Genomic DNA, 26,819 nt, shown 5'->3' with positions numbered 1-26,819 from the left:
CGGCTTGTTCTTCCTCTTGAAGATCTTATGTAGTGCTTGATCTCCTTAATGTCTCTTCCTTGCCTTTGTTGCTCCTATCTCATGGTTCTTTGGTCTTCTCTAATTTCATGGAGGAGGATGGAATTCTCTTGGTGCTCCACCATTAGTTGTCCCATGTTGGAACTTAGTTCTCCTAGGGAGGTGTTGATTTGCTCCCAATAGTTTTGTGGAGGAAAATGCATCCCTTGAGGTATCTCAGGGATTTCATGAGGAGTTTCCTTATGCTCTTGTCCATGAGTGGGATCTCTTGTTTGCTCCATCCTTTTCTTAGTGATGGGCTTGTCCTCATCAATGAGAATGTCTTTCTCTATGTCAATTCCAGCTGAATTGCAGAGGTGACAAATGATATGAGGGAAGGATAACCTTGCCATAGTAGAGGACTTTTCCGCCACCTTGTAGAGTTCTTGGGATATAACCTCATGAACTTCTACTTCCTCTCTAATCATGATGCTATGAATCATGATAGCCCGGTCTATAGTAACTTCAGACCGGTTGCTAGTGGGAATGAATGAGCGTTGGATGAACTCCAACCATCTCCTAGCCACGGGCTTGAGGTCATGCCTTCTTAGTTGAACCGGCTTCCCTCTTGAATCTCTCTTCCATTGAGCGCCCTCTTCACAGATGTCCATAAGGACTTGGTCCAACCTTTGATCAATGTTGACCCTTCTAGTGTATGGGTGTGCATCTCCTTGCATCATGGGCAAGTTGAATGCCAACCTTACATTTTCCGGACTAAAGTCTAAGTATTTCCCTCGGACCATTGTAAGCCAATTCTTAGGATCCGGGTTCACACTTTAATCATGGTTCTTGGTGATCCATGCATTGGCATAGAACTCTTGAACCATTAAGATTCCGACTTGTTGAATGGGGTTGGTGAGAACTTCCCAACCTCTTCTTCGGATCTTCGGATATTCGCCCTTTTTGAGCTTAAAAGGGACCTCGGGGATCACCTTCTTCTTGGCCACAACTTCATAGAAGTGGTCTTGATGCACCCTTGAGAGGAATCTCTCCATCTCCCACGACTCTGAGGTAGAAGCTTTTGCCTTCCCTTTCCTCTTTCTAGAGGTTTCTCCGGCCTTTGGTGCCATAAATGGTTATGGAAAAACAAAAAAGCTTTAGGTTTTACCACACCAAACTTAGAAGGTTGCTCGTCCTCGAGCAAAAGAAGAAAGAAGAGAGTAGAAGAAGAAGAAATAGAGGAGATGGAGGGGCTTAGTGTTTCGGCCAAGGGGGAGAAGTAGTGTTTAGGTTGTGTGAAAAAGAAGGAGTGAAGAATGGTTTATATAGGAGTGGAGAGGGGGGTATGGTTCGGCCATTAAGGGTTGGTTTGGGTGGGAAAATGGTTTGAATTTGAATGGTAAGGTAGGTGGGGTTTTATAATGGATGGATTGGTGAAGGCTTTATGGAGAAGAGGGTAGGATTTGATAGGTGAGGGATTTTTTGGGGAAAAGGTATTGAGGTGATTGGTGAATGGGTGAAGAAGAGAGAGAGAGGTGTGGTAGGTGGGGATCCTGTGGGGTTCACAGATCTTGAGGTGTCAAGGATTTCTCAACCCTGCACCATGTGGCGTGCAAAACGCCCCTTGCTGCCAATCCTGGTGTTAAACGCCAGGCTGCTGCCTATTTCTGGCGTTTAACGCCAGCTTCTTGCCCATTCCTGGCGTTAAATGCCAGTCTGGTGCCCATTTCTGGCTGATAAACCACTATTTCATGGTTTATCTTGTGCTCAATTGAGTGGTTTTTATCAACTCTTTACCCACTTATTCATACTATTTGCATGGTTTTACATTTGCCTTCCTAATTATGTGCTTTGATTGAAAACATGCTTCTTTGGACTTATATTTGCTAATATTAATCCTCTCTTATTACCATTAAATGCCTTGATATGTGTGTTAAGTGATTTTAGAGATTACAGGGCAGGAATGGCTCAGAGGATGGAAAGGAAGCATGCAAAAGTGGAAGGAATACAAGAAGTTGGAGAAATTGCTAAGCTGTCCAGCCTGACCTCTTCGTACTCAAACGGCTATAACTTTAGCTACAGAGGTCCAAACGACGCGGTTCCAGTTGTGTTGGAAAGCTAAAGTCCGAGACTTCGATTTGATATATAGTATACCATAGTTGCCCTGATGCTAGGCAACGCGACCACGTCATCCATGCGGCCGCATTGCAGTGACAAAAAACCAGCGTGGCAGATTTCGCAACCAACAAATTCTGGGCTGTTTCTGACCCAGTTTGCGGCCCAGAAAACACAGATTATAGGCTATAAAGTGGGGGAATGTATCCATTCATGGAAAGCTTTCATATTCACAATTTTAGGAGTAGATGTAGTTTTTAGAGAGAGAGGTTCTCTCCTCTCTCTTAGGATTAGGATTTAGGACTTCTCTTAGTTTTAGGAGTGACTCTCAGTCCCAGGTTCAACGTTCTTTTATTTATTTTCTTAATTTAGTTTATGAACTCTTTATGTATGGATTGATTTTCTTAATTAATGTTATTTGAGGTATTTTCAGATTTGATTTGCTTTGCTTTATTTATATGAATGCTTTTAATTTAATTTAGATATTTTCCCTTTTTGGCTTTGGTTAAATAATTGGTGACTCTTGAGTTATCCAACTCGAGGTGTTGATTGAAAATTGGAATTCTTCAAGAATTAATTCGAGATCCTATAACTCTAGCGTTTCCCAAGGGAACACTAGGACTTGAGGGTTCGAATTTAATTCATCCGCTTAACTTACCTTCATAGTTAGAGGTTAATAAGGTGGGAAAAAAATCCAATTCTCATCACAATTGATAAGGATAACTAGGATAGGACTTCCAGTTCTTCATACCTTGCCAAGAGTTTATTTTATAGTTATTATTATTTTATTTTACTTGTCATTCAACTAACTTTTTACCTTAATCCAAAACCCCAAAACACACTTTTTTATAACCAATAATAAGAACACCTCCCTGCAATTCCTTGAGAAGACGACCTAAGGTTTAAATACTCGGTTATCAATTTTAAGGGGTTTGTTACTTGTGACACTCAAAACGTTTGTATGAAAGGACTTTTGAAGGTTTAGAAACTATACTTGCAACGAGGATTTATCCGCAAATTTATAGACCACGCAAAAGTTCTCTCATCAAAATGGCGCCGTTGCTGGGGAATTACAAACGTGTGCCTGATTATTGGTTATTGTAAATATTTAAAAAAAAATCAATTTTCAATTTTCAATTTTAAAAATTCAATTTTCAAAATTTAAAATTCAAATTTCAAAAAAAAATTTCAAATTTTAATCTTCAAATTTCAATTTTAAAAATTCAAAATTCAAATTTTAATTTTCAAATTCAAAAATTTGAATTTCAAATTTGCTTTTAATTTTGTTTTTAAATTTTTATTAACTAACTATGAGTTCTCACCCCTCTCGCTTCAAGTTTGATTCCAATGTTGTTGTTAGGAATTGAAACTATAATGAGAACAGGCATCAAGGTTGGAAGAATCAAAGATGGGAGGAGCCACAAGGATTTAATCAACCCTCATGGCAACAACAACCTCCAATGGACTATCAACAACCATTCTGTGATGCATATCAAGGCAATGGCTATGGTGAGTGCTCTTTTGATTATCAACAACCACCACCATACGCCTATGAACCCCCTCCTCAACATAACTTTGGACCACCAAACTCACAAGCCCCTTTCCGCCATTCTCCACCATATGACCCTAACCCTCAACCACCATACCAACCACCTTATGAGCCATATGAACCATATATAGAACCACCCCAATTCCAACCTAATTACTCACAAGAACCACCACTTCAATATTCACCATCTCCATATCCATCAATCCAAGAGCACTATGATCCTATTTATGAAAACCGAGTGCATCAAGAGACAAAGGATCGTTTCAAGGAAACAGTGGATCGATTTCAGGCAACCATTCATCAATTGGAGCAAGCGATAAATCAATTAGCTTCTCGACGTTCGGATACTCAAGGAACGCCCATGGCTTCATGTGGACAATCTAATGAAGAACGTAGCATGAAGGAGATACTAGAAACTCCAGTGAACAGTACGGAGCATGACTTTGTAATGGAACAAGTAGAGGAAGCCGGAATTATTGAAGAAGAAGAAGTGGTTGAAGACTTAGGAGATGCAGAACCTCCATGGGAAAGTCCAGTCATAGAACCCCCTTCCAAGACGTTTGAAATTGATGCTGAGGAGGGTGTACAACCTCCAAGGCATATCACAGTTGAAGACTTGGAAGTGGTTGATCAAGAGATGGAGAATCAAGAAGAAGAAGCACAACCTCCCATGCCCTTGGAAGGTAATGAAGAGAAGATTGAATTGGAAGAAAGCTACCAAGAGGAAGAGGTTGAAATTGAAGAAGCTTGCAAAGAGGTGGTAATTATCAGAGAAAAGCACAAGGGAGTGGAGCTTGCAATTTCATTAAAAATACCTCCCCCTAAGTTGCCATCATCCTTCACAACATTCAAGTGGGTAAAATTCATATCTCTTAGCTTTCTAATTCCACTTGAATATGGGCTACTAGAGACGGATGGTCAACTTAGAGCTCTTTGTAACATTAAGAGTAAGAGGAAGATGGCCAGTGGTAAGAATTGTCCTGCAAGGTTCATCATGGTTGGAAGCTTTAAGTTTAAACGTAAAGGTTGGTGTAAAGCTCAACTGAATGGGTCTAGGAAGCTGTTTGGTAGCTGCAGTGAGAATTCAAATTACTTATCACCCAGTTGGAAAAATACAGATCCCGACAAAGATGGGTGTAAAAGCAAGATTTGGGATCTTGGAATCTGCTCTGACACTTATTACCCCGGGAGCCTAAGAATCTGTTTGAAGCTTCTTAAGGGCTTTACATGCCTAGTTTGGGATCCTAGAGGCCATTGGAATTACAAACATTGGTGGAGATTCCTGGATGAATACAAGCATAAGCCACCATAACAGGGAGCTCACCAAATATCCAACTTAAGGACTTTAACTAAAAGTGCTAGGTGGGAGACAACCCACCACGGTATGATCGTTCATTTTTCATTTTTAGTTAGTTTTATTTGTTTTCGAGTTTTATTTTATTTTATTATATTGAACCTGGAGTTTTGCATCACATTCATATTAACACTGCATTCTGCATTTTTCATGCATAAAAAAAAAAGAAGCACGCACGCGACGCGGCAGCATCGCTGACGCGTCCGCGTCATGTGGGAAAAATGGCTCCCACGCGACCGCATCACTCACGCGGCCGCGTGACCTGGAAATCGACGTACGAAGGGTGCACGACCGAAAGTTGTGCGAGAGTGGTGCTGGACTGGTGCTGACCGCACACGCCTTACCACGCGGACGCATGGCTCACGCGTCCGCGTCATATCCCCATGATGGCCACTCACGCGATTGCGTCGACCACGCGACCGCATCACCCTGAATTTTGGCAATACCAAGTTTCTAACAGAGAGTTGTGCGTCCGCGAGGCTGCACTCGCGCCACTAGCACAAATCAAGTCACGCGATCGCGTGCCCCACGCGTCCGCGTCGCCTGACCTTATTGCGCACCACGCAACCACGTCACCCACGCGACCACGTCGCCAGCGTCACACAACCTATCCAGATTAGTGCCAATTTTCTTATCTTTTCTTCTCTAATCCTAATTTCTTCTATCTTTTCTTCTTTCTTCTTTCTTTCTTACTTTATTTCTTTCCCTTCTCATTCTTCTTATCTTTTATTTTATTTTATTTATTTGCATACTTTCATTCATTGCATATTTTTATTTTTCTAAATTTTTTATTTTACCATTGGTGTTCAAATGTTCTTATTCAACTGTTACATCTTTTCTGGTATTTTCTTGGTGCTTAATGACTTGTTTAATTCTGATTGAGTAATATTATTTAAATCAATGCCAATCTTTTATATCTGTATTACTTTTGCATTGACATGAATTTATATTATCTCTCCTTCCCCACTCTCTTCCCCATTGTTGTACATTTTATACCACTGGCATGTCATGGCTTCTATTGTTTTCTCACTTGCATGTTGTAGTTACCATGTAATTGAGACCCTTATTATTTGGCATTAACCCACCCATACTGTATTTATTTTCCTATCTTTATTTCTGGGTTACTCTTCTTCCCTTTTTCTTTCAGGATGGCCACCCGGAAGAGAACCGGAAGACGTTTACATGGGGAGACAGGCAAGTCAATCTGCACAATCTATAGAAAAAAGCATCAGTTGAAGCCACCCGTCCACTTGCACATCTTAGCATGCACCGAGGACGGTGCAATCTTTAAGTGTGGAGAGGTCGATACCGATCTTCATGGGTTAGTTATTTCCTAATTCAACACCAATATTTTATTTTATTTGTTAGTTTATTGTTGTATTTGCATATTTGTTTGATTTTATGCATTTAGTTACTACTTGGTTAAAGTAATAATTTCTTTTAAGACCCTATTTTTTTTTTGAAAAATTTCACTAATTTAATTTGAAAATTTTTTGTTAAATTTGTTTGAAGTTGTATTTGGAACATGGTTTTTGAGTCAAAGAACACACAACCTGTGAGATTTTGAGCTTATTTACATGGTTTCATTATTTAACCATAAATTTTTATTCTTGTGTGTTTTCTTCTCTATAATTGCAATCTTTGCTTTGTTCCATTCTATATGTCTATTATTTAGTGTATTTACATGTTTGCATATGATTGAGGTCATTATTTGTTATTAGCTCACTTATCCCAAATAAGCCTACCTTTTATATCACCCTTGTTAGCCACCTTGAACTTTTTAACCCCCTTCTATTTCATAACCACATTACTAGCCTTAAGCAGAAAAACAAAATAAAAATCCCAAGTTGAATCCTTGGTTAGCTTAAGATAGATATTGTGTATAATTTAAGTGTGGGAAATTTTACGGGAACATGGGATGATATGAAAAAGTAGGAAATTAAATTGAATAAGTTATTTGAAAATTTGGGAAGCATGCTCATATGAAATCAAAAATAATTAAATTACCATGTGCATTGAAAAAAAAAAAAATATATATATATATATATATATATATATTAAGTAATTAAATAAGGGGATACAAAATAAAAAGAGAGAAGAAAAGAAAAAAAGAAGAAAAATAATATTACCCCAAATGCAAAATAAAAAGAATCAATGCACATGGGACAAAATTCAAAAATAAGTTTGATACATGAGTATGTAATACAAAAGTGGGAAAAATTTGGGTAACTAGGTAAAGCATTTTAAATTTTATAAAGTATGTATATGTTAGGTGAGATCTTAGACTAATCAAGGATTCACTTTGTTAGCTCACTTAGCCTTATATATATATATATATATATATATATATATATATATATATATATATATATATATATATATATATATATATATATATATCCTTACCTTTACCTTAGCCCCATTACAACCCTGAAAAGACCTCATGATGTTTGCATTGGTATGCTAAATATTTGTTGATTGGTTAGATGAAGAACAAGGTTTAGAAAGTATGATTAGAGAAGAGTAGAGTGATTAACCCTATAAACATGAGAGATTAGAGTGATATACACTACCAGTGAGGGTTCAGTGCTTAATTCTATGTTCCCTGCTTTTATGAGCTATCTTCTTACAAGTTTACTTGTTTTTACTGTATAATTTTAATTAGTGAAATCTGATTTATGTTTGTCTTGGAGAATTTATTTACTTTTAAACCAAGTAGGTAGAAACATTTTTGCATGTAGTTGCATTCATATAGATAGGTTGCATTTCATACATCTTACAATTCCTCTTCATCTTTATAGTTTCTCTTAAGCTTAGCATGAGGACATGCTATTGTTTAAGTGTGGGGAGGTTGATAAACCACTATTTCATGGTTTATCTTGTGCTCAATTGAGTGGTTTTTATTAACTTTTTACCCACTTATTCATACTATTTGCATGGTTTTACATTTGCCTTCCTAATTATGTGCTTTGATTGAAAACATGTTTCTTTGGACTTATATTTGCTAATATTAATCCTCTCTTATTACCATTAGATGCCTTGATATGTGTGTTAAGTGATTTCAGAGATTACAGGGCAGGAATGGCTCAGAGGATGGAAAGGAAGCATGCAAAAGTGGAAGGAATACAAGAAATTGGAGAAATTGCTAAGTTGTTCAGCCTGACCTCTTCACACTCAAACGGCTATAACTTTAGCTACAGAGATCCAAACGACGCGGTTCTAGTTGCGTTGGAAAGCTAACATCCGGGGCTTCAATTTGATATATAATATGCCATAGTTTTCCTGACGCTAGGTGACGTGACCGTGTCATCTATGCGGCCGCGTCGCAGTGACAAAAAACTAGCGTGGCAGATTTCACAACCAGCGAATTCTGGGCTATTTCTGAACCAGTTTGCGGCCCAGAAAATACAGATTAGAGGCTATAAAGTGGGGAAATTCATCCATTCATGGGAAGCTTTCATATTCACAATTTTAGGAGTAGATGTAGTTTTTAGAGAGAGAGGTTCTCTCCTCTCTCTTAGGATTAGGATTTAGGACTTCTCTTAGTTTTAGGAGTGACTCTCAATCCCAGGTTCAATGTTCTTTTATTTATTTTCTTAATTTAGTTTATGAACTCTTTATGTTTGGATTGATTTTCTTAATTAATGTTATTTGACGTATTTTCTGATTTGATTTGCTTTGCTTTATTTATATGAATGCTTTTAATTTAATTTAGATATTTTTCCTTTTTGGCTTTGGTTAAATAATTGGTGACTCTTGAGTTATCCAACTCGAGGTGTTGATTGAAAATTGGAATTATTCAAGAATTAATTAGAGATCCTATAACTCTAGCCTTTCCCAAGGAAAGACTAGGACTTGAGGGTTCGAATTTAATTCATCCGCTTAACTTACCTTCATAGTTAGAGGTTAATAAGGTGGGGAAAAAATCCAATTCTCGTCACAATTGATAAGGATAACTAGGATAGGACTTCCAGTTCTTCATACCTTGCCAAGAGTTTATTTTATAGTTATTATTATTTTATTTTACTTGTCATTCAACTAACTTTTTACCTTAATCCAAAACCCCAAAACACACTTTTTCATAACCAATAATAAGAACACCTCCCTGCAATTCCTTGAGAAGAAGACCCGAGGTTTAAATACTCGGTTATCAATTTTAAGGAATTTGTTACTTGTGACAACCAAAATGTTTGTATGAAAGGACTTTTGAAGGTTTAGAAACTATACTTGCAACGGGGATTTATTCGCAAATTTCTAGACCACGCAAAAGTTCTCTCATCACTGGCGTTAAACGCCCAGAATGGTGCCAGACTGGGCGTTTAACGCCCATTCTGCTACCCTTACTGGCGTTTAAATGCCATTAAGTTTCTCCTCCAGGGTGTTCTGTTTTTCATTCTGTTTTTCCTTCTGTTTTTGATTTTTCAATTATTTTTATGACTTCACATGATCATCAACCTATAGAAAATATAAAATAACAAAAGAAAATAGAAATTTAATATAGATAAGTAAAAATTGGGTTGCCTCGCAACAAGCGCTTCTTTAATGTCAATAGCTTGACAGTGGCTCTCATGGAGCCTCACAGATGTTCAGAGCAATGTTGGAACCTCCCAACACCAAACTTCGAGTTTGAATGTGGGGGTTCAACACCAAACTTAAAGTTTGGTTGTGGCCTCCCAACACCAAACTTAGAGTTTGACTGTGGGGGCTCTGTTTGACTCTGTATTGAGAGAAGCTCTTCATGCTTCCTCTCCATGGTGACAGAGGGGTATCCTTGAGTTTTAAACACAAGGGAGTCTTCATTCACTTGAATGATCAATTCTCCTCTGTCAACATCAATCACAGCTTTTGCTGTGGCTAGGATGGGTCTGCCAAGGATGATGGATTCATCCATACACTTCTCAGTCTCTAGGATTATGAAATCAGCAGGGATGTAATGGTCTTCAACCTTTACCAAGACATCCTCTACAAGTCCATAAGCCTGTTTCTTTGAATTATCTGCCATCTCCAGTGAGATTCTTGCAGCTTGTACCTCAATGATCCCTAGCTTCTCCATTACAGAGAGAGGCATGAGGTTTATACTTGACCCTAGGTCACACAAAGCCTTCTCAAAGGTCATGGTGCCTATGGTACAAGGTATTGAAAACTTTCCAGGATCTTGTCTCTTCAGAGGTAATTTCTGCCTAGTCAAGTCATCCAGTTCTTTGATGAGCAATGGAGGTTCATCCTCCAAAGTCTCATTACCAAATAACCTGGCATTTAGCTTCATGATTGCTCCAAGGTACTTAGCAACTTGCTCTTCAGTAACATCTTCATCCTCTTCAGAGGAAGAATACTCATCAAAGCTCATGAATGGCAGAAGTAGATTCAATGGAATCTCTATGGTCTCAGTCTGAGCCTCAGATTCCCATGGTTCCTCATTAGGGAACTCCTTGGAGGTCAGTGGACGTCCATTGAGGTCTTCCTCAGTGGAGATTCTGCCTCTTCCTCCTCTCCAGGTTTGGCCATGTGAGACGTGTTTATAGCCTTACACTCTCTCTTTGGATTCTCTTCTGTATTGCTTGGGAGAGTACTAAGAGGGAGTTCAGTAATTTTCTTACTCAGCTGACCCACTTGTGCCTCCAAATTTCTAATGGAGGACCTTGTTTCAGTCATGAAACTTTGAGTGGTTTTGATTAGATCAGAGACAATGGTTGCTAAGTCAGAGTGGCTTTGCTTAGAGTTCTCTGTTTGTTGTTGAGAAGATGATGGAAAAGGCTTGCTATTGCTAAACCTGTTTCTTCCACCATTATTGTTGTTGAAACCTTGTTGAGGTCTCTATTGATCCTTCCATGAGAGATTTGGATGATTTCTCCATAAAGGATTATAGGTGTTTCCATAGGGTTCTCCCATGTAATTCACCTCTTCCATTGCTGGGTTCTCAGGATCATCAGCTTCTTCTTCAGAGGAAGCTTCCTTAGTACTGTCTGTTGCTGCTTGCATTTCAAACAAACTCTGAGAAATCATATTGACTTGTTGGGTCAATATTTTATTCTGAGTCAATATGGCATTCAGAGTATCAATCTCAAGAACTCCTTTCTTCTGAGTTGTCCCATTATTCACAGGATTCCTTTCAGAAGTGTACATGAATTGGGTATTTGCAACCATTTGATGCCAGGGCATTTTGGCCAGATTCACTAACCTTTTTCTTTACTGTTTTTAAGGTAGTTTCATGCATTTTCTTAGAAAATAAGCTAGTTTTGGGTAGATATTCACTTACATCTTGATTCAAGCATACATTGTGCACTTTACATGATTTCATGAGAATTTTTGCATGAATTATATGACAAATTGAATGATGCATGACTCATGAATTGGACTAGAACTTTGATGCACTTTGTTGCTTGATTTCAGGACAAAGGAAGCAAAGAAGAACCACGTTAGCAGTCACGTTAGTCCTACTAACGTGACCTCTAACGTGAAATGGGTGCTAACTTGCAAAGTTAATGAGAAAGGTAATCACCAATAACGCCCTCGAAGCCATCATAAGTCCACGTTAAGAGTCACGTTAACTAAGTTAACATGAACTCTAACGTGGAAGAAGACAACAAGGCCAATGTTAGTGACACTCTCCTTTGTCACTAACATTGGCCAAGCTCATAAGTGGCCACGTTAAGAGCCACGTTAACTTAGTTAACGTGGACTCTAACGTTAAGAAGCAAAAGAGAAGCCAACGTTAGTGACATTCACCTTTGTCACTAACGTTGACCAAGCCTCCATAAGCCACGTTAACTCCCACGTTAACTTAGTTAACGTGGAAGCTAACGTGGAGAGAGCAATTGATAGCCAACGTTAGTGACACTTACCTTTGTCACTAACGTTGGGGTGAACCACCAAGAGCCACCATGAGCAATGTTAACTTCCACGTTAACTAAGTTAACGTGGGAGCTAACGTGGATAAAGAGATGATGAGCCAACGTTAGTGACACTCACCTTTGTCACTAACGTTGGAGATGGCTAGCATGACTACGTTAGAAGCCACGTTGACTTAGTTAACATGGACTCTAACATGGGAAATAGGGGCACATTGGAACGTTAGTGACAAAGGTAAGTGTCACTAACGTTCTCGAAGAATTGGCATTACTACGTTAGAAGCCACGTTAACCTAGTTAACGTGGACTCTAACGTAGGGACAAGGGAGGACTCTCCACATTATTGGGAATGGTAAGTCCCAATAACGTGTGCGAAGGACCAAGAGGCAAAGTTAGTGGTCACATTAGTGCCACTAACGTTGAAGTCAACGTGATCATATTTGGGTTAGGAACGTTAGTGAAAAAGGTGATTGTCAGTAACGTTCTCGAACCCACACTTTCACTTAACGTTGACACCACTAATGTCTGAGCCAAAGTCCCTGCCTACTTCACCTTCACCTTTTCTCTCTGCAAGCAAAGCCTAAGGAAAAGGGATAACTGCTTCAAACTCAAGATTCAGAGGCCCATACCCAAGACTTAAAGAGCCAACTAGAAGATCAGAAGAGTAGTATATATAGGAGTAGCTTTGAATTAATTTAGAGAGTTAGAAACTTTAGGGAGCTTTTGGCATAGAACTACTCTCTGTATTTTACTTTCTCTGTACTTCTAGTTTTACTTTCATCATGTATTCTCCATCTTGGTTTTCATTTTCCAGAGCTATAAACAACTAAACCCCTTTCATTGGGTTAGGGAGCTCTGTTATAATTTGATGGATCAATATTAGTTTTCATTCTCCTTCTTCTATCTTTTCTCTTGATTTTACTTGAAAGCTTTCGATCTTCATCCAATTGGGTAGTTATCTTGGAAAAGAAGCTATTCATACTTGGATCTCTTCTGAACCTTGAAAGGGGAATGAAGAGATCATGCTAGAAATGCTTTCTCATGCTGGACCAAATTGGGTTTGGATGGATATGTGACTATAATCCTATCAACACTTGATTTGAGAAATGCATGTGGTATAATCAGTGTCCATACTTCATCTCTTCTCATGAGCAATTGACCAAGGAATTGGCTATTGATCAAGATTTGAGAGATTGAATTACCAAGAAATTGGAATTCGATCACTTAAGATTGCCAAGGAGATCACTGAATGCATTGATTGAGGAAGAGATGAAAATGAACTTGATCCGGAGAATGCAACATCTCCTGAGCCCAATGAACTCCCCATTTCTGATCTTATCCATTCTCTTTAATTTCTGCCATTTACTTTTATGAGCAATTAACCCATTCCCGTTTAAGATTCTGCAATTTACTTTCCGCCATTTACATTCAGCTCTTCATTTCTAGCATTTACTGTTTCTGCTATTTACTTTCCCGCCATTTAATTTTCTGCAAATCTCAAATCAAATTCTGGTTCGCTCAACTAGAACATTCCTCTAATTAAAGTTGCTTGATCAATCAATCTCTGTGGGATTCGACCTTACTCTATTGTGAGTTTTTACTTGACGACAAATTCGGTACACTTGCCGAAGAAAATTTGTTGAGAGACAAGTTTTTCGCGTATCAAGTTTATGGCGCCGTTGCCGGGGATTGATTTTGTATCAACAATGATTAAGTTGGAGGATCACTAGATTGAGCATTTGTTATTTTGTTGATTTAAATTTCTATTTGAGCACTTTACTTTCGGTTTCAGTTGTTTTGTATTCCCATCCCTTTAACCCCTTCATTTCAGTTGTTTACACTTTGTTTCACTCACCCATTAACTGTTTGATATATTGCATCACTCACACTAACAGCATTTTTTTTAGAATAGTTTCTGGATCTATTTCCTTGCTTGTACCTTGTTGGTTGTATGACAGGGAGGAGAAGCGGGGCTTCAACTTCTTTTGATTATGAACCTGAGAGGACCTTCCTTAGATTAAGGAGGGAAGCAAGAGGAAAGAGAGTAGTTGGTGCTGAGAAAGAGGAAGAGTACATTGAACCAAACATAGAGGAGAATATGGAGAACATTCATGAAGAAGAGGCTCACAACCATGGCAGAGAAGGTCTAGCAAATCATGCTGGGCAAGAGAGAAGAGTTCTTGGCTCCTACATCAACCCAAACCCAGGAAACTGTGGGAGTAGCATTCAAAAGCCAACCATACATGCCAACAACTTTGAACTAAAACCACAGCTCATCACCTTTGTTCAGAACAACTGTTCATTCGGAGGAGGCGTCCAAGAAGACCCCAATCAACATCTAACCACCTTCCTGAGGATATGCGATACTGTGAAGTCTAACGGTGTTCATCCTGACACCTATAGACTTCTTTTGTTCCCTTTCTCACTCAAGGATAAGGCATCTAAATGGCTGAAATCCTTCCCTAAGGAGAGTTTGACAACCTAGGAAGATGTGTTGAACAAATTTTTAGCCAGATTCTATCCTCCTCAAAGAATCAACAGGCTGAGAGCTGAGGTACAAATATTCAGGCAGTAGGATGGTGAGACTCTATATGAAGCATGGGAGAGGTTTAAGGACCTAACAAGGAGGTGTCCACCAGATATGTTCAATGAATGGGTGCAGCTGCACATTTTCTATGAAGGCCTTTCTATGAATCAAAGAAGGCAGTGGACCACTCATCCGGGGGATCTCTGAACAAGAAGAAGACCATTGAGGAGGCCATAGATGTCATTGAAACTGTAGCAGAGAATGACTACTTCTATGCCTCCGAAAGAGGGAACACTAGAGGAGTGATGGAGCTAAACAATGTAGATGCTCTGCTGGCCCAAAACAAGCTCATTACCAAGCAATTAGCTGACCTCACCAAGAAGATGGAGAGGAACCAAGTAGCAGCAATCACTACCTCATCAACAACCCAAGAGGGAGTGAATACAGAGGTAGAGAGTGAGCAGGAGCAAGCCAACTACATTGGGAATTCACCTAGGCAAAACCACGATCCATACTCCAAAACCTACAACCCTGGATGGAGGAACCACCCAAACTTTGGGTGGGGGAATCAACAAGATCAAGGCCAAGATCAGAGACGTCACAATCCCAACACCAATGCAGCTCACCAATAATTCACACAGAGAACATATCAACACCACCATAACAACACCTCTCTACATCCATATCAAAACCAAAATAACACTCCTCATCCTTCTACCTCCAATCCCAACCTACCATCATCTGATGACAGACTCTCAAGGATTGAGAACCTGCTTGAAGGCATATGCAAAGAGATTCAAGACAACAAGGTGTTCAAGGAGGAAGTGCGAGCAAATTTTAAGAACCAGGGAGACACCATCAAGAGGTTGGAATCTTAAGTGGGGTATCTCTTTGAGCAGATTCCCAAACCTACAGATGGATTCCCAAGTGACACAGAAAAAAATTCGAGATGTGAAACAAAGAAAGTAAGATGGGAAGATTGCAAGATGGTCACTACAAGTGATAAGGAGACTGAGGACAAGCCAAACAGCCCGCCAGAATAACCTGGAGAGACCTCAACAGAGAAAAAGGAAAAAGATCACCAAGAACCAAAAATCTCACAACAGGAGCTGCTGAGACTCTATGCACCCTTTCCCCAACTACTCAATGGTGCTGTGGAGAAGAGAATATATTCAAGATTTCTTGACTTGTTTGCATCTCTGCATGTAAACATACCATTCATCAAGATCATCCAACAAATGCCTGCATACATCAAGTATATGAAGGAACTGCTTCCCAGGAAAAGCTCACTCAAGGGAGGCCAAACTATAGTGATGAACAAGGAGTGCAGTGCCCTCATTCAACCAAAGTTGCCTACAAAAAGAAAGGACCCAAGGAGTTTCTACATTCCTTGTGCCATCGGAGAAACCATGTTTGATAAGGGACTCTGCGATTTGGGAGCAAGCATCAACTTAATGCTCTTATCCCTTATGAAGAGGCTGCAGATCAATGAGATAATGCCCACAGATGTAGTCATCAGGCTTGCTGATAAAACTCAAAAACAAGCAATAGGAGTGGTGGAAAATGTGTTGGTAAAGGTTGGGAAATACTTCCTCCCAACAGACTTTGTCATATTGGACATGGAAGAGAGTCACAGTCACCCAACCATATTGGGAAGACCATTCCTAGCTACAGCCAGAGCACTCATAGATGTGGAGCGAGGGGAGCTAATTTTGAGGATCCATGATGAACAACTCAGCTTTAATGTCTTCAAACTCTCACAAGAAACAGATCAAGAGAACAAGGAACTAAGGAAGGATCACAGTGAGACACTGAAGGAAGAGACAAGTACTGAAGAACAACGAGCACATCTAGAGATCCCCTTGGTTGATGAACAAGTAAATAACCAGTTGTCACAGCTCAAGGAAAAACTGGAGGAACATAAACCACCAGAGGCATATGAGGGCAGCAACAAAATTTTCTTCGAAGAAGAGGCCACAAAGAGCAAGGCACCAGACAAAGGAACAAAGAAGAGGATACCAAGGAGGTGGAGGAACAAGAAGATCCCTACCGAAGACTTCTCTCCAGGGGATAAAGTGATCTCAGCTTACTTCCCAAATATCCCCCCTGATCTCCCCAATGTACCATCTCAGTTACCTAAGGTCTTTACTATCAATAGAGTTCTCTCTTTGAAACATGTAGAGATCATTGATACAACCAATGGATATAGGTCCACAGCAAGAGGGGAGGACTTGAAGCATTATCAACCTCCCTGATGAAAGAGAAACGTCAAGCTAGTGATGCTAAAGAAGTGCTTCATGGGAGGCAACCCATGTTTTATATGCTTTTAGAAAATAGTGAATAAGTCAATATTAATGAATTCTAATCCAAACTTGACAAATACTTGGTGAAATCCTTATTATGCAGTATATAGTGAAGAATAAGTTTGGTGTTGTGATGCATGCCAAGGGAGCATGAATGCAACTCAGAGCATGCTAGTCTTGGAGCTTTGAACAAAACTTTTTTCATCCAGTGCTAAAAACTAAGTTTGGTGTCACCTAAGGTGCCACCAATGTGCATATAAGGATACACAGTTAGTTAGTTAGTTGGTGTTCATGAATAAACAATATAGTTCTTTTTCTTTATTATTCTAGCCGTAAAGTTTAATTTCTCAATCATATTAATTTTTCTTATTTTATTTTTATAGGAAAAGGGAAAGGAGCATTGAAGGGGATTGATTAGACAATTAAATGAGGAAGGTTCGGATAACACAAGAGGAGAATATTTCACACATGTATCAAGGGGGATGCATTGGGAATGGTTGCCAGGCAACATTTAAAGAAGAACAAACTTGGAAAATGAACCAACCCCATCATAAAGTTGGTAATCCTTGTGCTTATTCTATACAAAACTCCATCCGTTAATCATACACCAACCCCATCAATCCACACCTTTCATCTCCTCCTCACTTCCCTATATAAGTGAATCCTACTTCGTACTTCCCCTTCACACCCAAAGTGCTATTTCTCAAACTTCACACCTTTGGCATCCAAATTCCTCCATCACACCTTGTCCTAACCAACCAAATTCCTCATCTATCCGTACCCTCCACTCTCTTCACACAGCAACTCAAATTCATGGCAACATCAAGCACTCAAGAGGGACACAAAGTGGACAAAGAAGGAGGGGAGCACGGGCAACCACATGAGTAAAAGGTGGTAGAGTTCCTTCTTTGGTCCATATCTTTCTATGCTTTAAATAAGGAAGATCTTGTATGAAATAGAACATGCTTCCATGTTAGTTTGAACCTTTTTTAATTCTGTCTTTTAAACTTTTTGTTGATTAGGTCTATGCTTGCTAGTCTAAATGTTACTGCATCATTTCCTTACTTACTTGTATGCTTGTCCTTTTGAATCAAATGAAAAGAGAATGAGTGTTTTATAAAAGACCAGAGTGGAGTTCATACTATGGAGTAAGTTCCTGAGTTTGTGGTGTGGTCATAAGTTAGCTAAGTTGGTTCAACCACAAGGTGGGAAGACAACTATCTGTCATGAATCATATGCTTGAACACACCCCATGAGACTAGCTAAATAACAAGATTCTAATAAGAAAAAGGGAAAGAACAATCAAAGTTGAAGAATAAAAGAAAAATAGCAAGAAAAGAGGCTAGGCACCAAGGGTTTGAGTCTTGAGGGATGTGTCTGTGGTGTTCCTGTACCAAGGATCTGCTTGGATTACTAAGCTCTCAGGGGTGCTTTATCACCTGGTAACTTGGGTTAACTAACCCGGGATTATCAGCTGAAAGTCTGCTATCAAGAGCAATCTTTGCTACAGAACATTTAAAAGCCCAAAGAGGTGCTGGACAACAAGACCTCAAGGAAAGAAAATAAACAAACCATGTGCCTGTGGTGTGTATGTATGGGGGAGAGACTTGAGGAAGTAAGTCCTTAGGGGTGCTTCAACACCTAGCACCTTGAACTAACTGGTTCGGGAGTGTTGGCTGAAAGCTTATTCTAAAGAGTTGCCCCCTTACAGAGCACTTAGCCTAAGAACACAAATAAGCCCTGAAATGACAACAAAAGGATCAATGAATAAAAGTCTCATGGGATGCAATCAAGTGAGTATTCTAGAACACGATAAAGGTCTGAAAGCCAGTGAAGGAATGAACCTAAGTTGCTATGCATGAAACCACCATAAAACCAGGAACATGACTTCCACAAGAATGACTCATTTCTCTTGCCATTCCATTCATCATTCTCTTGTTCCAGTACTTGCTTAGGGACAAGCAAGCTTTAAGTTTGGTGTTGTGATGCCAGGGCATTTTGGCCAGATTCACTAACCTTTTCTTTACTGTTTTTAAGGTAGTTTCATGCAGTTTCTTAGAAAATAAGCTAGTTTTGGGTAGATATTCACTTACATCTTGATTCAATCATACATTGTGCACTTTACATGATTTCATGAGAATTTTTGCATGAATTATATGACAAATTGAATGATGTATGACTCATGAATTGGACTAGAACTTTGATGCACTTTGTTGCTTGATTTCAGGACAAAGGAAGCAAAGAAGAACCACGTTAGCAGTCACGTTAGTCCCACTAACGTGACCTCTAACGTGGAATGGGTGCTATCTTGCAAAGTTAATGAGAAAGGTAATCGCTAATAACGCCCTCGAAGCCATCATAAGCCCACGTTAAGAGTCACGTTAACTAAGTTAACGTGAACTCTAACGTGGAAGAAGACAACAAGGCCAACGTTAGTGACACTCTCCTTTGTCACTAACGTTGGCCAAGCTCATAAGTGGCCACGTTAAGAGCCACGTTAACTTAGTTAACGTGGACTCTAACGTTAAGAAGCAAAAGAGAAGCCAACGTTAGTGACATTCACCTTTGTCACTAACATTGGCCAAGCCTCCATAAGCCACGTTAACTCCCACGTTAACTTAGTTAACGTGGAAGCTAACGTGGAGAGAGCAATTGATAGCCAACGTTAGTGACACTTACCTTTGTCACTAACGTTGGGGTGAACCACCAAGAGCCACCATGAGCAACGTTAACTCCCACGTTAACTTAGTTAACGTGGGAGCTAACGTGGATAAAGAGATGATGAGCCAACGTTAGTGACACTCACCTTTGTCACTAACGTTGGAGATGGCTAGCATGACTACATTAGAAGCCACGTTAACTTAGTTAACGTGGATTCTAACGTGGGAAATAGGGGCACGTTGGAACGTTAGTGACAAAGGTAAGTGTCACTAACGTTCTCGAAGAATTGGCATTACTACGTTAGAAGCCATGTTAACCTAGTTAACGTGGACTCTAACGTAGGGACAAGGGAGGACTCTCCACGTTATTGGGAAAGGTAAGTCCCAATAACATGTGCGAAGGACCAAGAGGCAAAGTTAGTGGTCACGTTAGTGCCACTAACGTTGAAGTCAACGTGATCATATTTGGGTTAGGAACGTTAGTGAAAAAGGTGATTGTCACTAACGTTCTCGAACCCAAACTTTCACTTAACGTTGACACCACTAACGTCCTGAGCCAAAGTCCCTGCCTACTTCACCTTTTCTCTCTGCAAGCAAAGCTAAGCCCAAGGAAAAAGGATAACTACTTCAAAGTCAAGATTCAGAGGCCCATACCCAAGACTTGAAGAGCCAACTAGAAGATCAGAAGAGTAGTATATATAGGAGTAGCTTTGAATTAATTTAGAGTGTTGGAAACTTTAGGGAGCTTTTGGCATAGAACTACTCTCTGTATTTTACTTTCTCTGCACTTTTAGTTTTACTTTCATCATGTATTCTCCATCTTGGTTTTCATTTTCCAGAGCTATGAACAACTAAACCCCTTTCATTGGGTTAGGGAGCTCTGTTGTAATTTGATGGATCAATATTAGTTTTCATTCTCCTTCTTCTATCTTTTCTCTTGATTTTACTTGAAAGCTTTTGATCTTCATCCAATTGGGTAGTTATCTTGGAAAAGAAGCTATTCATACTTGGATCTCTTCTGAACCTTGAAAGAGGAATGAAGAGATCATGCTAGAAATGCTTTCTCATGCTAGACCAAATTGGGTTTGGATGGATATGTGACTATAATCCTACCAACACTTGATTTGGGAAATACATGTGGTATAATCAGTGACCATACTTCATCTCTTCTCATGAGCAATTGACCAAGGAATTGGCTATTGATCAAGATTTGAGAGATTGAATTACCAAGAAATTGGAATTCGATCACTTAAGATTGCCAAGGAGATCAATGAATGCATTGATTGAGAAAGAGATGAAAATGAACTTGATCCGGAGAATGCAACATCTCCTGAGCCCAATGAACTCCCCATTTCTAATCTTACCCATTCTCTTTAATTTTTTTCATTTACTTTTATGAGCAATTACGCCATTCCCGTTTAAGATTCTGCAATTTACTTTCCGCCATTTACATTCAGCTCTTCATTTCTAGCATTTACTGTTTCTGCTATTTACTTTCCCGCCATTTAATTTTCTGCAAATCTCAAATCAAATTCTGGTTCACTCAACTAGAATATTCCTCTAATTAAAGTTGCTTGATCAATCAATCTCTGTGGGATTGGACCCCACTCTATTGTGAGTTTTTACTTGACGACAAATTCGGTACACTTGCCGAAGAAAATTTGTTGAGAGACAAGTTTTCTGCGTATCACCATTTCAATGAGTTCCTGAGCTTCTACAGGCATCTTCTTCAGATGAAGAGATCCTCCAGCAAAGCTATCCAATAACATCTTAGATAGTTCAGACAGACCATCATAGAAAATACCTATGATGCTCCATTCAGAAAGCATGTCAGAAAGACATCTTCTGATAAATTGCTTGTATCTTTCTCAAGCTTCATAGAGGGATTCACCTTCCTTCTGTCTGAAGGTTTGGACTTCCACTCTAAGCTTGCTCAATTTTTGAGGTAGAAAGAACTTTGCCAAGAAGGCATTGACTAGATTTTCTCAAGAGTTCAGGCTTTCTTTAGGTTGTGAGTCCGACCATGTCCTAGCTCTGTCTCTTACAGCAAAAGGAAAAGCATAAGTCTGTAGACTTCTGGGTCAACCCCATTGGTCTTGACAGTGTCACAGATTTGCAAGAATTCAGCTAAGAACTGATGAGGATCTTCCAATGGAAGTCCATGAAACTTGCAATTCTGTTGCATTAGAGAAACTAATTGAGGCTTAAGCTCAAAGTTGTTTGCTCCAATGGCAGGGATTGAGATGCTTCTCCCATAGAAGTAGGGAGTAGGTGCAGTAAAATCACCAAGCACCTTCCTTGCATTGTTGGCATTGTTGTTTTCGGTTGCCATGGTTTCTTCTTCCTTGAAGAGCTCTGTTAGGCCCTCTAAAGAGAGATGTTCTTTAGCTTCTCTTAGCTTTCTCTTCAAGGTCCTTTCAGGTTCAGGATCAGCTTGAATAAGTATGCCTTTATCTTTGTTCCTGCTCATATGAAAGAGAAGAGAACAAGAAAGTAGGGAATCTTCTATGTCACAGTATAGAGATTCCTTGAGGTGTTAGAGGAAAAGAAGAATAGAAGGAGGAGGTAGATAGAAGAGAATTCAAACATATAAAGAAGGAGGGAATTCGAATTGCACCTTGAGGAAGAGTGTTAGTCCTTTAAATAGAAGGATGTGAGAAGAGGGGAAGAATTTTCAAAATTAAAGTAAAAGATTTTGAAATAATTAAAAGAAATTTTGAAAATTTGATTGATGAATTTCGAAAACTAAAATTAGGAAAGAAATTAAGTGATTTGAAAAAAAAATATTTTGAAATTAGAAATTAAAAAGATATGATTGAAAATTAATTTTGAAAAAGATGTGATTGAGAAGATATGATTGAGAAGATATGATTGAAAATCAATTTAGAAAAAGAAAGTTTTTAAAATTAAAGTTGATTACTTGACTAACAAGAAATTAAAAGATATGATTCTAAAATTTAAAGTTTGATCCTTTCTTAATAGGCAAGTAACAACTTGAAAATTTTGAAGTAAATCATTAATTATAACAAGGATTTTTGAAAATTAAAAAAAATGGAAAGAAATTGATTTTGAAGAGATATGATTGAAAAGATGTGATTTGAAAAAGATTTGATTTTGAAAAATTATTAAGATTTGAAAAAAATTTGACTAGTGTTTAAATGCCAGTTTTCCTTCTTCACTAGGCGTTTTGAACGCCCAGCTTTTTCTGTTTGATTCCTCTGCTGAATGTTCTGATTCTTCAATTCTCTGTATTATTGACTTGAAAAGACACAATTTTGAAAATATTTTTGAATTTTTAATGATGAGAAACAATCAAAATACGACTAATCTTAGGAAACTCAAATCAAACAATGCATGCAGGACACTAAACTTAAAAAAATTTCATATAAGAGACACTAACAAATTGAGAATGCATATGAGAAACAACAAAACACACAAAACAAGAGAATTTAAAGATCAGAGCACTGAAATCATCAAGAACAACTTGAAGATCAATGAAGAACATATTGCATGTTTTCGAAAAATGCAAGAAGAATGCAATTGACACCAAACTTAAAAATTGATACTAGACACAAACAAGAAACATAAAATATTTTTTATTTTTATGGTTTTATAATTTTTTTTTTTGTGATTTTCGAAACTTATATGGAAAAAGAAAATAAAGAGAATCAAAACTTTTAATGAGAATTCCAAGAATCATGCAATGTTAGTCAAAAGCTTCAGTCTAAAAAGATTAGACATGTTTGGCCAAGCTTCAGCAGGACATTACATTCAGCAGCTAAATTGATGAGAATCAATCAGCTTTTGTGATGCTAAGAACATCACCTTGAAACTCTAGAATTAATTCTTAAAAATTATGAAAAGTACCTAATCTAAGAAACAAGATGAACCGTCAGTTGTCCAAACTCGAACAATCCCTGGCAACGGCGCCAAAAACTTGGTATGCGAAATTGTGATCATCAACAATAGCGCCAAAAACTTGGAGCTCTTAAACGTGAATCACACTTTGTCACAATTTCGCACAACTAACCAGCAAGTGCACTGGGTCGTCCAAGTAATAAACCTTATGTCAGTAAGGGTCGATCCCACGGAGACTGTCGGCTTGAAGCAAGCTATGGTCACCTTGTAAATCTCAGTCAGGCGGATTCAAATGGTTATGGAGAACTGATAATTAAAAGATAAATAAAACATAAAATAAAGATAGAGATACTTATGTAATTCTTTGGTTGGAATTTCAGATAAGCGTATGAAGATGCTTTGTTCCTCCTGAACCTCTGCTTTCCTATTGCCTTCTTCCAATCATTCATACTCCTTTCCATGGCAAGCTTTATGTTGGGCATCACCGTTGTCAATGACCACTTCCCGTCCTCTCAGTGAAAACATTCCAAATGCGCTGTCACCGCATGACTAATCATCTTTCGGTTCTCGATCATGTCGGAATAGGATCCATTGATACTTTTACGTCTGTCACACGCCCCACAATCGCGAGTTTGAAGCTCGTCACAGTCATCCCTTCCCAGATCCTACTCGGAATACCACAGACAAGGTTTAGACTTTCCAGATCTCAAGAATGACCGCTAATAATTCTAGCCAATACCACGATGGTTCCAATCTTAGATTAGAAACCCAAGAGATATGCATTCAAGCCATTGGTAGTAGAACAGAGGTGGTTGTCAGGCACATGTTCATAGGTAAGAATGATGATGAGTGTCACGGATCATCACATTCATCAAGTTGAAGAACGAATGAATATCTTGGAGAAGAAATAGACTTGAGTTGAATAAAAAAACAATAGTACTTTTTATTAATTCTTGAAGAACAGCAGAGCTCCACACCTTAATCTATGGTGTGTAGAAACTCCACCGTTGAAAATATATAAGAACAAGGTCTAGGCATGGCCATGAGGCCAGCCCCCAAACGTGAAAAGGTCTATCCAAGTATGAGTAAAAGATAGATAGTATGAAAATACAATAGCATAAGGCCCTATTTATAGAGAACTAGTAGCCTAGGGTTTACAGAAATCAGTAATTAATGCAGAAATCTTCTTCCGGGCCCACTTGGTGTGTGCTTGGGCTGAGCATTGAAGCTTTCATGTGTAGAGACTTTTCTTGGAGTTAAACGCCAGCTTTTGTGCCAGTTTGGGCGTTTAACTCTAGCTTTTGTGCCAGTTTTGGAGTTAAACACCAGAATTCTTGAGCTGACTTAGAACGCCTGTTAGGGCCATCAAATCTCGGGCAAAGTATGGAATATTATCTATTTCTGGAAAGCCCAGGATGTCTACTTTCCAACACAATTGAGAGCGCGCCAATTGGGCTTCTGTAGATCCAGAAAATCCACTTTGAGTGCAGGAAGGTCAGAATCCAACAGCATCTGCAGTCCTTTTTCAGCCTCTAAATCAGATTTTTGCTCAGGTCCCTCAATTTCAGCCAGAAAATACCTGAAATCACAGAAAAACACATAAACTCATAGTAAATTCCAGAATTGTGATTTTTATTTAAAAACTAATAAAAACATAATAAAAACTAACTAAAATATATAAAAATCATACTAAAAACAATGCCAAAAAGCGTATAAATTATCCGCTCATCAGTGAGTTTATGAGTGATTCCTTGGGCTTCTCCATCTAGTTTAAGTCTTTATCCTCAATCTTCATGCAGTTTTCCTTTTGCAGCAGGACATTGTATGTCTTTCAAGATATTAAGAGTTATTTGTTCATCGTGTGCCCTCAAAATCATCTCTCCTTTTTCTACATCAATGATGGCTCTTGCTATGGCTAGAAAGGGTCTTCCCAGTATAATTGAATCACTTTCTTCTTTATCTAAATCTAGAATCACAAATTCTGTAGGGAAGATGAACTTGCTAACTTTGACTAGAAGATTCTCTACCACTCAATTGGGTATTATGAGGGATCTATCAGGTAGCTGTAGTGACATTCTGGTGGACTTCACCTCTTCTATTGACAGCTTTCTCATCATCGAAAGTGGCATCAAGTTGATGCTTGAACCCAAGTTGCACAGAGCTTTATCAATTGGTATTTTCCCAATAGTACATGGTATGAAGAAACTCCCTGGATCTTTGAGTTTTGGTGGCAATCCTTTCTGAATTACAGCACTACACTCCTGGCTCAGAATCACAGTTTCTTTTTCTTTCCAACTCCTTTTCTTGTTAATGAGTTCCTTGAGGAACTTTGCATAGAGTGGCATCTGTTCTAACGCTTCAGCAAGTGGAAGTTTGATCTTTAGCTTCTTGAAAATCTCCAAGAATTTAGGGAATTGTTGGTTTTTGAGCTCCTTGTGCAATCTCTGAGGATAGGGTAGTGGAGGGACATATGGCTTCACCTCCTTCCTCTGCTCCTGTGGTTGTGCCTCTGATGGTTTCTTGCCCTTCAGTGAAGTTTGTGGTTCTTCATCTTTCTTGGAGTCCTTCTTGTCATTCTTATCAACCTCTGTTTGTTCCTTGCTGGCAACCTTGGTATCATCTCCCAATATCTTTCCACTCCTTAGTTATATGGCTTTACATTCTTCCATGGGGTTAGGAATTGTGTCACTTGGGAATGTCTTGCTTGGTCTCTCAACAGGCTACTTAGACAGTTGCCCAATTTGCCTTTCAAGGTTCCTCATAGACGCTTCATAATTGTTGTTGGCCTTCTCTTGATTATTCATGAGTTTGTACATCATCATCTCTAAGTTAGAGATTCTTTAGGATTCTTGATGTGGATGTGGTTGAGTGTGGGATGTTGATGGTTGATGGAAGTTGATTGGGGTGTTTGAAGGGTTGTTTTGTGGGTAGTATGTAGATGTGGGGTTATTGTTTTATAGTTTTTTGTATGGGTTGTTGTTAGTGGGCTGGTGGTTTTGATTGTTTGTGTTGTAAAAATTTTTGGGGTTAGAGTTCCTCTGCCATTGGTTCTGGTTTTCTCCCTATCTCATGTTGGGATGGTTCTTCCATGAGGGGTTGTATGTGTCTCCATGGAAGTCATTTTGGCCAGAACATGGATTGTGCATGTAGTGGACTTGTTCAGGTTCTTGCTCATTGTTGCACGCCTCATAGGTTTCTTCATGTTATCCCCAAACAGTTGGGGATTGGCTGGTTGTGCTCACTGCAGCTAATTGCAGTCCATTCATCCTCTTTGACATCATCTCCCTCTATTTGTTGAAGTTGCTGGTGCATTAGCTTGTTCTGGGCTAAGATTGCATCCACACCTTCAAGCTCATAGACACCTCTCTTTGGGGCTGCTTGTCTTTTCGAGGAGTAGAAATACTAATTGTTGGCCACCATGTCTATGAGATCATGTGCTTCTTGTGAAGTTTTCATCATTTGGAGTGACCTTCCTGAAGAGTAATCCAAAGCTTTTCTTGCTTTCAAAGAGAGGCCCTCAAAGAAGTTTTGGAGCTTCACCCATTCACTAAACATGTCTGGAGGACATATTCTGATTAGTGCTTTATACCTTTCCCAAGCTTCATATA

General features: G+C 38.9%; 1 non-coding gene across 1 annotated transcript; it reads right to left on the bottom strand.

The window, feature by feature from the left end:
* Positions 1 to 14,402: 14,402 nt before the first annotated feature.
* On the bottom strand, positions 14,403 to 14,509 carry LOC148574021 (small nucleolar RNA R71). The gene has a single exon (XR_015905838.1). It is a non-coding gene; the product is annotated as a small nucleolar RNA R71 (small nucleolar RNA).
* Between the last annotated feature and the right edge of the window lie 12,310 nt (positions 14,510 to 26,819).

Source organism: Arachis ipaensis, chromosome B2 (assembly GCF_059453495.1).
Source record: "Arachis ipaensis isolate K30076 ecotype BB chromosome B2, ASM5945349v1, whole genome shotgun sequence".
NCBI lineage: Eukaryota > Viridiplantae > Streptophyta > Magnoliopsida > Fabales > Fabaceae > Arachis > Arachis ipaensis.
Note: the sequence above shows the minus strand (reverse complement) of the source record. Positions and strands in the feature narration are given on the sequence as shown.